The sequence below is a fragment of the Apteryx rowi genome, unplaced genomic scaffold (assembly GCF_003343035.1).
Source record: "Apteryx rowi isolate R43461 unplaced genomic scaffold, aptRow1 scaffold_39, whole genome shotgun sequence".
Classification (NCBI taxonomy): Eukaryota; Metazoa; Chordata; class Aves; order Apterygiformes; family Apterygidae; genus Apteryx; species Apteryx rowi.
The window spans coordinates 82,800-92,751 of NW_020450418.1; positions in this window are offsets into that span (position 1 = coordinate 82,800).

Sequence of the window (9,952 nt, forward strand, 5' to 3'; positions counted from 1 at the left end):
CGCGGCCGCGGCGCGGGCTCGCCCTCCCTCCCTCCCGCCGGCGCGGGTCTCTTGTCCCCGTCTGGCTCCTTCCTGTSACGTCCAGGCTCGCTGCCGCAAATGAACAAAACCTGCCGCTCTGCGATGGAAAAAAATCCGGTTTGGCTAGTCTTTGCAAAATCGGTTTCGGTACAGATGTGAACTTTAATGCCGTTCKTAATTGGAGATATTAAAATGACGAGTGCTGTGTAGATAGTCATGTAAAATGTGCTTGTGAATGCTCTCAAGTCTGGCTGTATGTTAAAGCAAAAAATTTGATTTTGCACATTATCTGCAATATGTAAAATTCATATTTTTAAATATCACTGCCTCAGAGCAGTAAAACTGCTATTCAAGCCTTTATTAAATAACACTTTCAAGGGAAATAATTACTTTATAGCAGTTAATAGTTACTTATATTTCTCTGTGAGCAACATTTTTCAATATAAAATTTTAACAGAATTACCAAAATGTAAAGCAGTTTTCTGAAAGCTGGATTTTGGATAATATTTTATTTTACATAACAATTTAACGTATGGTGTCCCAAATATTTTTAGAACCATTACTACCTTGGTATGGTTGGGTTTGGGTTTTTTTTGCTTTTTTTGTTACTGACAGCTATGAGTAGTTATTTTGTACTTAATATGACACACAAACATTTCCGGTAGGAAGCTAACCATGCAAGAGCTATTTTTTGGCATATGTGGCTATGAACTGATTAAAAAGAGGCTGATTGTGATCTTGCACAGGTTTTATACTGGTGTGACTCCAGGTCTTTACTGAATGGAGACACATAAGTAGCACTGACTCAGTGCATAGACTAATGATTTTTCACTCTATGGTCACTAGATTTTTTCCTGTACTTTAAGGGTTGTTCAATAAAAGTTATGAGCATAATGTATAATTTTGTCTTAAGTATTTCATGAATATTTTTGTATATTTGGCCTGTTTTAAATTTAGTTTCAAGTACACTAGACCACTAGCTTGTGTCATTACAGGGCTTTTAAACATCAGCACTAAGGTCTGTGTTCTGTGCTTCATTCTGAATATAGGGTTGTGCTCCATAGGTCATATTTCTATGTCATGAAAGTTCAGTTACTGAGCAGTCCACTTTCTATTCATATACTATTTATCTGTTATTTCTATTGTTTCTTCATACATAGTATCTCCCTTACTACTCCTCAGATGATTTATCATTGCAACAGCCCTGTGATATAAGGAAAAATATTCATTCCATTTTACTAATAAAAGGTTTTAAAGCTTTATTTTTGATAAGCAGCAAGGATTTTACTCTGAGTAGTCTATCCAGGATTACACACTCAACAAAATTCTAGTGGTGGGTAAGCGGGTTCAGAATCTGAACGTAAGCCTAATGTAAGGTTTAGACACTTAGCCCCAGGTGCTGAAACACCTATAAGGATCATACACTAAGGGCGTTTATTGGCTGCAAAAAGGGATTCAAATGTTACCATGCTGAGGAATCGAGACATCATATTTAGGTGTCTTCTAGATTAGGATCCACAGCCCTGCAATAAGAAAATAAACTCCCTATGTATTGCATGGAGGCAGAGAGCCAGCTCGGAGCTGGACCGAAGACATCCTTAAGGCTGAGCGACCGCATAAGTCAGTACACTGAGGGAATGTCTACATCAGCAAGTAATGCAGACCAATCGCGTTGGATTTGTAGGGTGAAACCTCTGGGTTGAAGACCTACTAAGCATTTTGAAGGGTTTCTGCTTTGGACCAGACTGAACGCCCTTTAGTGGTGGGAGTGCATTAGATGCACCAGTAGGTCATGTCTGCCCGTTAGTTTCATCTGAAAGAAATTCAGTTCATGTACTCTGAAATGACTCTGATGTGAACCAAAGCACAGTAAGCAGGGACAATCAGAAGATTTGCCTCAAAAGTGCACTCTTTATCTGAACTGAACTGCTCATGGAGACAAATCCTGATGGGCCAGTTGCCTGAAACTAGCCAATAAAGGTAACTGGGACAGGGATGTACTTTAAAATCTGTTACTTTCCAGAGTTTGCCTTACACAAGAAGCATCTTTCCATGTGGAATTCACTACTTACTTCTTAAGGCAGGTGTCTATATACTTTCTGGAAGCAAGCTTCTGTATTAAAGAATTATCTGCTATCTCTTGCACTTTTGTAGACGTTAGAGCACTTCCACTCCTGTTCTTTATGCATCTTTATTAATAAACCTACACTTGTTTGTTTGTTTGTTTGTTTGTTTTATCATGAAAGACAGCAATAAGGTGCAACTCCAGCAAGTGGGTTCAGAGAAGGTCCTGTTAGACCTTTAACTGCCTGAGCAGAACAGGAAATTAAAGGGGAAATAAGAACTGTCTGGTTTGGGGGAAGAAAAGGAAACAGGGACAGGATGGTTACTATTACAGATAGGAGTAAATGTGGGAGGAAATAAATGTAATTGGAAGGCAATAAGAGTGGCTATCAAGAATCTTCTTAAAGAACAGAAGAAATTCCAGAACAAGGAAGGAAAAAGTGCATGGAAACAAGAAGGCAGCATTCAAGGAGATTCGCAGTAAGGGAGAGGAACAACTGTGGGTGAGGTACTAGAATCAACTTGATCAAGGTCAGTAGTTACTGCAACTTGTCATTATGAAGCTATACCCCTGATCATCCTCCTCTGCTTCCCCAAATCATTTCCTCACTGCCACGTCTTTTCACATCTCCTAGTTGGGAGGTAGATGAATGGGAATGTTTTTTGACACTGTCTTGTCAACAGAGTCGTTGCCAAGCCAGTTTGGAGRTGAAAATTCAAAGCACAGGCCACCTCCACCCAGTGATCTCTGTCTGCTTAGTATCTGGGAAGAGGAGAAGGTGTAAGATAGCAAGCTCATCTGTCAAAGCCTGAACCATTTGAACTTTGAGGCTCAAAATTGTTTATATAAGGAGTGAAAATAGATACAATTTTCTGCTAGGTGCATCTAGCATTTCTAGCATTTCTCACAGAAGAAATAAATACAATATCTGTCTTTTCTTTTAATCTTCTTGAGTCCTTTTGTAATAACTCTGTGATATTTTATTTATTATTCCTCCTCTGATTACTTTTACTACAGTATAAATTATACACTGCACAGTCCATTGCATTGTTAGACTAGAATCCTTTCTTTTACACTAACCATGAGAAGATATCATGCTTATTGCTGAAATGTATAAATTAGCAACTAAACACAATATTATATTACAAAGTATATTTAATTCCATTAAGTTAGCAATTGTAGTCCAGACTAACATGTTATATTTTTGGTAGTAGTTATAAATGTTCTACAGTTTATTATTTTAATTATGTATTAACAACAAACTATATTTTAGCATTTGCTAATAAACCTTTATTTTAGAGATGGAGAGCAACTTGATTTTTCTGCAGGAATTTGTGTAGTTCAAGTTAGTGAAGCTATTACAGTGAAAAGAACATTTTAAAATTTAGTGGGCAGGTCCTGAATTAACGATCTACAAAGTCGAATTCTTTTCAGTGTAACACAGTGCAACAAGTTGGCAGCTTCTTCTTAATAAAATGACTGCTTCTTTTTTCTTTTTTTCTTTTGATCACTGCTACAGTAGTAACTCAAGAGGTCTGAAAGACAGCATTTTTCCAAAGTTTCTATTGTAAAATCTTGTAATATTTGCACAGATTTTTTTAGCTTTGTCATGGCCTTTGAAGCAATAAACTCCTTTTGGAAAAAAAAAAAAGGAAAGCACCTTATATGGAGGCCTTTGAATTAACTAAAAATTAAGAGAATGCAGTGCTTGAATTAAAATATTTTCAGGTGTATTTTTTGCTTGTTTCATGCCTGGGTATCACAAGTATTACTTMATTTCAAAGTTTCAATCTTTTTTAATTACAAAGTCACATCTACTCAAAATTGTGGAGGCTTTTAATCTGACTACTATACGTCAACACATCAGATTTTTTTTCCCTTGACATCAGAAAAAGGCACTGCATTACATTTATACAACTATTTAACATGAGCTTTAAAGAAAAAGACGAATATACAGAACTTGTGAACAAATAGAAAACACTCAGTTTAATCCTGTAAAAATTTTGGCCTGGATGACTTTCCTAAGACAAAAAAGTCAGCAGAAGGCTCAGAAGACAACTTCTGATTCAAGCATCAGAATAAAGATGTATCACCTGTCCTAATTTGTTTCATGATATTATGAAACCCTCTTTAGAACTTTTCAGGAATAGCTAGCTTTTTTAAGGAAAAAGTACATACTTAGATAATCATGGCTTTAACTTGTGTGAAATATAAAAAGGTTAATAAAAAAATTACTATAGTAGAGCAAGGCATATTGTAAAGGAGCACACAGGGCCTTTTAACACTAAACCAATTTTAATCATCATATTGAACTATGCTGCAGCAAGCACTTTAGCAGCTAAAAAAATCTTCAATAAATGTTTTCTAACTTTCTGTCTGTGAAAGCTATACATCATATATAAATAAATGCCCAGATGCAGTGAACACAGCTGTTTGTCAACATATTTAATACTTGAGGCTTTGGTACCAGAATGGTAACTTCATAAAAAAGTGTTTTATCATAGAGGTGCTGTAGATGTCCAAAACTCTGATGTATAGCTCTGACATTCAGAATCATTAAGTACCTTTGAAAGGCTGTCCTTGTTGAAACTCCCCCCCTCGGAGTTAACAACTCTGATGTTTGAATGGCATCAGAAATATTGTGTCCCATCAAACAAAGACACATTTATGTAAAGTATATTTTCAGCAGCAAGATTTTTGGACAACTGAACAAAGATAAACTCTTAAATTTTATCTCACGTGTGTAAATGAACTTCTTTCTAAAATTCCTCTTCTTCATGACCTTACATAAAAATCAGACAACAAAAGTATACTGAACGAGTTATCTGGGGAGGAGAGTAATTGGAATTTGGAAGAAAAAAGGCACTAAACAGAATTTTTGTTAAGCTATATAATCCAAAACACAATATGAAACAGAGTTTAGGAGAAACTGCATATTCCAAAGAATGTGCAGTTTTACACTGCATACACTAGTTTTAGAATAGTATCAGAGCTAGCTTTCCTAACCTGTCTGACATATATACTTTAACTCCTCTTTATGCCTCTGCTCTCCAGAAAAAGGAGTTTACCTACCAACCAAACCTCCCTGCTATCAAAGGGGATAACGACTGTCAATTTGAGTGTTATTTTCATGGCCTGAAATGCATTTAAAGCTGATTTTACTCTACCAAAATAATTTAATATGGATTACTGAATATTAATTAAAAAGAAGCTACTTTTGATCACAAGTGACACAGGTTGTTTTTGAAATTATACATAAATTTTAGAATCAGAGGGAGCCTGCCTGATGATGTGCAGTTTTATTGACAGAAAACTGAAATAAACTTCCATTTTACAATAAATGTACCACCATATAATTAATTTGGTCTACTCTGTTCCGGAAGACACCGTTCGTACACTTGCAGTACATGAAGTTCAACCTAAACAGAATCTAAACAGAAAAGTGACAGTAGGGGGCGCTGCAGAAGGACCCTTGCAGCCCGTTTTTTGATAAGCATTTATATTGATAAAATCAATTTTGACTGTGCAAGATAATAGCAGTGCTGTCTCTTAAGAACATATAAGATGTATGTACTAAAAAGAAACATGTAAGTGGGTGTTGACATAAAATGCAATTTTAAGAGTAATTTTATTCTAAAACCTGTATAATTATTTTTAGCAAGTGTAGAAAACAACACCACACAAAGTAAATTCTGCCCTAAGGCACAAGAGTTCCATTTCCATAACAGATGACAAAACTTGTGCCCATATAGTGAGGACAGAATTCGATAATGATTACAGTTGTTGAATTGCTGAATGGTGGAGTTCAGAAAGACTGACTGAGATTACAGCCCTGTGGAGGTACATGCAGTGAAGAAGTAAAGAGAAATAGAACGCTTGCCTTGAAGATCCTGGGTGAAGAAGAAAGGGAGGGAGAATATGGGCACCTGAAAGCGAAAACTGGGATTTTCATCTGACGTTTAGGTGACGAGCCAATAGGCCCTTTGCTACACAGCTGGTGGCTGAAACTTATTTTGCTTATTTTGTTGTACTGGGTCAGACCAAAGGACCATCTATCCCAGTATCCTGTTTACGACAGTGGCAACAGTGGATGCTTAGGGAAGAGTTGAAGAACAGAGCATTTATCAAGCCTACAGTGATATTTTTCAATTTTTTTTTCCTCCATCCTCCAAAATTTCCAATTCAGAAGTTTTCTGAGCAGAAGATGATGCCCATGTATTTAATAACTCTTCATGGATTTCTCTTCCATGAACTTGACTGGCTGCTTTTTGAACACRCTGAGAGCTCCGCGTATTTACTTACAATATGAAGAACCACTTCAGTTTGTTTGTTTCGAACCTGCCATCTACTAACTTCATTTGTTGTCCCTACTTCTTGTACTGGAAGAGACAGTGAACCAACAGTCCCATGTTACCCTTCTTGTGTCACTCTGATTTTAGAGAAAAATGTCATTATGTCCCCTTTGCTATCTCTCTTCCAAGCCGAATAGTCCTTCTTGGGTGCTTTGTAAGCCCTCACTCAGAAGCTATTGAACCTTTTCAATCAACACAGTTTCTGGCTCCACAATATCTTGTTTTTGAGATGAAAGAAACAGAACAATTCATAAAGTGGTTCTCCATCAGTTTATGTCCTTGCGTAAAGATGAAAGTTTTGTTTTGTTTTGTTCTCTTTTTCTAATATTTTCTGGTACTCTTTTTTGGCTACCTCTGAACACTGAATTAATTTTTTTTTCATAAACTATCTATGATAACAAAGTATAATTCCTGAGAGGTAACGGTCAGCTCAACGCTTATCATTGTGTACAGTTATCTCTCTGCACCCCTTGTACTTACTCGTATCTCTGCACCCTATGTGTTAGTATCATGTTACAATTACTTACCTTGGGTTTATCTGAATTTCTTTCAGTCTCATGATATCCTTCTGCAATTCTTCAGATCAGCCCTAATTTTTACTACTCTGAATAGCTTTACTACTCTGAATCAGCTGCAAAATTTGCCACTTGACATTTCTCTCCTTTTTTCAGATCACTTGTGAATATCTGGAACAGCATGAGTCCCAGCACAGATCCTTTTGAGATTCCACTGGTGAGCCTTCCACTACAACAACTTGCTGATTGTTCTTGAAATCTTTTTTAAACATTTAGCCTTGAAAAGACTTTCCTTCTTGCCTCTATGGCCATTAACTTATTTAAGAACTATTGATGAAGGACCTTGAGGAATGCTGTTTGGAAATCCAAGTATCCTGAAGATCAGCTGTATTCCCCCTTCTTCGTGCCTGCTAACTTTTTCAGAAGACTGCAATAGGTCTGTGAGCCCTGATTTCCACTTACAAAAAGTCATATTGACCCTTCACCAATACATCACACATTCCCAATCTGTCTGCTAATTCTGTATTTTATTGTAGTTTCTACTATTTGCGTGATACAGACACCAGGTTTATCAGTCTGCAGTTTTCTGGATTTTTCTTAGAAGCCTTTTCAAATATTTACATACTGTTTGTCACCTTCTAGTCTTTGTATACATAGGTGGCCTAAGGAAGATATCATATTGGCCTTGGAGATTCTTTAGTTGGCTTCCTGTTCCTGACCTTTTTTGAAAAGGATTATTGTTAGTGTCCATGCTTTTTGCAAATTACTGCTCAAACACTTTTTTTGGCCTGCCCTCTTGTGGTTTCACATTTAACCTGCCAAATTTTGTTATCCTTTTTATTCTCCTCATGTGAATACAGCTTCCACTCTTCAAAAGATGCTTCATTGTTTGTAATAATCTCCCTTTTCCTTCCAGTTTGACAAACTGGCTAAAGAGCTTCCTTTTGCTCTTTCTCAGGCCTTTCTTACAAACATGAATATACAAATATGATTTGCTATGTGTCTCAAACATGGTGTCCTTATAGAGCCTCCCAGCTACTGAAAAAACTTTAACTCTTATAGTTTTTAGCCCTTTTCTAACCCTTTTAATTATTTTAAGCAAGCTTTCCTTTTTAATGTAGTTCTAGTTTAGTCCTCGGACCTGAAAGTCAGAATCTAGTTAAAAGCTACTTCTTCTCTTGGGGGCTTCTGCATTAACTTCTTAATATTATATATGATTTTATTCTTTAATAAGAATCCAAATTTTATACTGGTTTATAAACCTAATGAAAAGAAAGAAAAAAACCTTGCTGGAGTGCATAAGAGTTGTTCTGTTTTGTTTTGTTTTGTTTTGTTTTTTGCCAGGACTTGTAAGTGCTGTGTAATGCAAGTGCTTAGTTCTGGTTGTTAGCCATAGCCCAACATATTTATATATTTAAATTTGGCTCTAAAATGGCTCTAAAAACTCCATCACTTATGGCTGCTGTTGTGTAGTTTGCTGAGATTCCAATGCCAAGCCTTGAAAATAGGCTATATAGGTATCTATACAAAGGGAACAGAGTAACAGCGGGCTGTGGAATACCACAGAAGCTCCACTGAGAAGACCACTTCAGGTCTTTGACTAGCAAATCCTGCCATGCCCTGCTACCCCCTCTTCTCCAGTGCCATATCAGAACGAGCCAGAAGACATTAAGTCACTGCCCTGCCTCTTACAAAGCTGTCCGGTACAGCCGTTCTCACGTTTGACTCAATTTTTGACACAGGAAGTTCCTCTTTCTCTGGCGTGAGATTGTCTGAATTGTTCTCCTAATCATCAACCTTGGAATGAAAAGGAGATTTCTTCTTAGATAACGAAGGGTGTCATCCCTTTTCCACACAAGGCCTTTACCCTTCGATTCCATTTCCTGGAATATAAACAGGCTCTATTTCTTGGAACAGGCACCTTGGGTAGCTAGACCAGGTAACTGGCATGAAAGGAAGAACTCCAACTTTGCAGACAAACAGTGGTTCAACAGAATACATAAACCTGGGCCTAAAGCTAGGCAGAACTTTAAGTACTTTGATGAACCAGGGGTAACTGKAGAAAACAACTACTCATTTTAAAGTTAGAAGGACAAATAAATTCTTACAATTTAAGGAAGAGAGGGAAATACTCCCCCCAGTATTTCTACTACCAGAAAACACAAAATTGTCTGTGTGAAACTGAGTAATTAGAACAATTGTCCTGAACTTAATTAGCTTAAAGCTAGCCAAAGCAGCTAGCTCTGCAACACCTGTTGTTGCACTGACTGCAGTGCAGGCATGTATCCTCACTGCCCTCCAAATCACACAATGGGATTGTTTAAATAAAAGAAGAGTAACAGCTTCCATGATCTATACATATTAATTTACTCATTAATAAAGCCATCATATACTTACTTGTATTGTTAAGGTTCAGAAGCTGTTTTTTGAAAGAATATCTGTATTTGCAGGCCTTGGAAAGCACCTTTCCTTCAAATTGCACATGTACAGAAATGTAAATGATGGTTTGTAGGTGCATTTCTGTCAAGAATTACATAGGATTATTTCAAAAGGAGGAAGACAAACAATAGAAAATGTTCTGTGTACTGAACTTAGTGGTACGTCCATAGCCACGGACTAACAGACAAATATCGGTGTGACATCTGAATACAGTGTCCTTTTGCTGTAGCAGTGACTGGAGCTGTCACGACTGAAAACGTTTCTCAGCAATCAGATTAATTGCTCTTTAAGTGACCATTGACCCCTTCAGATACCAGTGACTTAATTTCTGACTAAAGCACGGGGGAGCGGATGGAAACTAAGGAAAATTTAATGATCAACAATGTATATTTGTAGGGACCGCACAGCGAGTGTGGTTACATCTGTTTTTAGACTGAATCACGAAAACGACCCCGCCCCAAACCAAAACTGAAGTGGGAGAATTCCCCAGGTGAGGAGACCGAACGGGGCTCCCTAAGCGCCTGCCCACGCCTCCGAGCGCTGCCGTTCCTCGGCGGCCC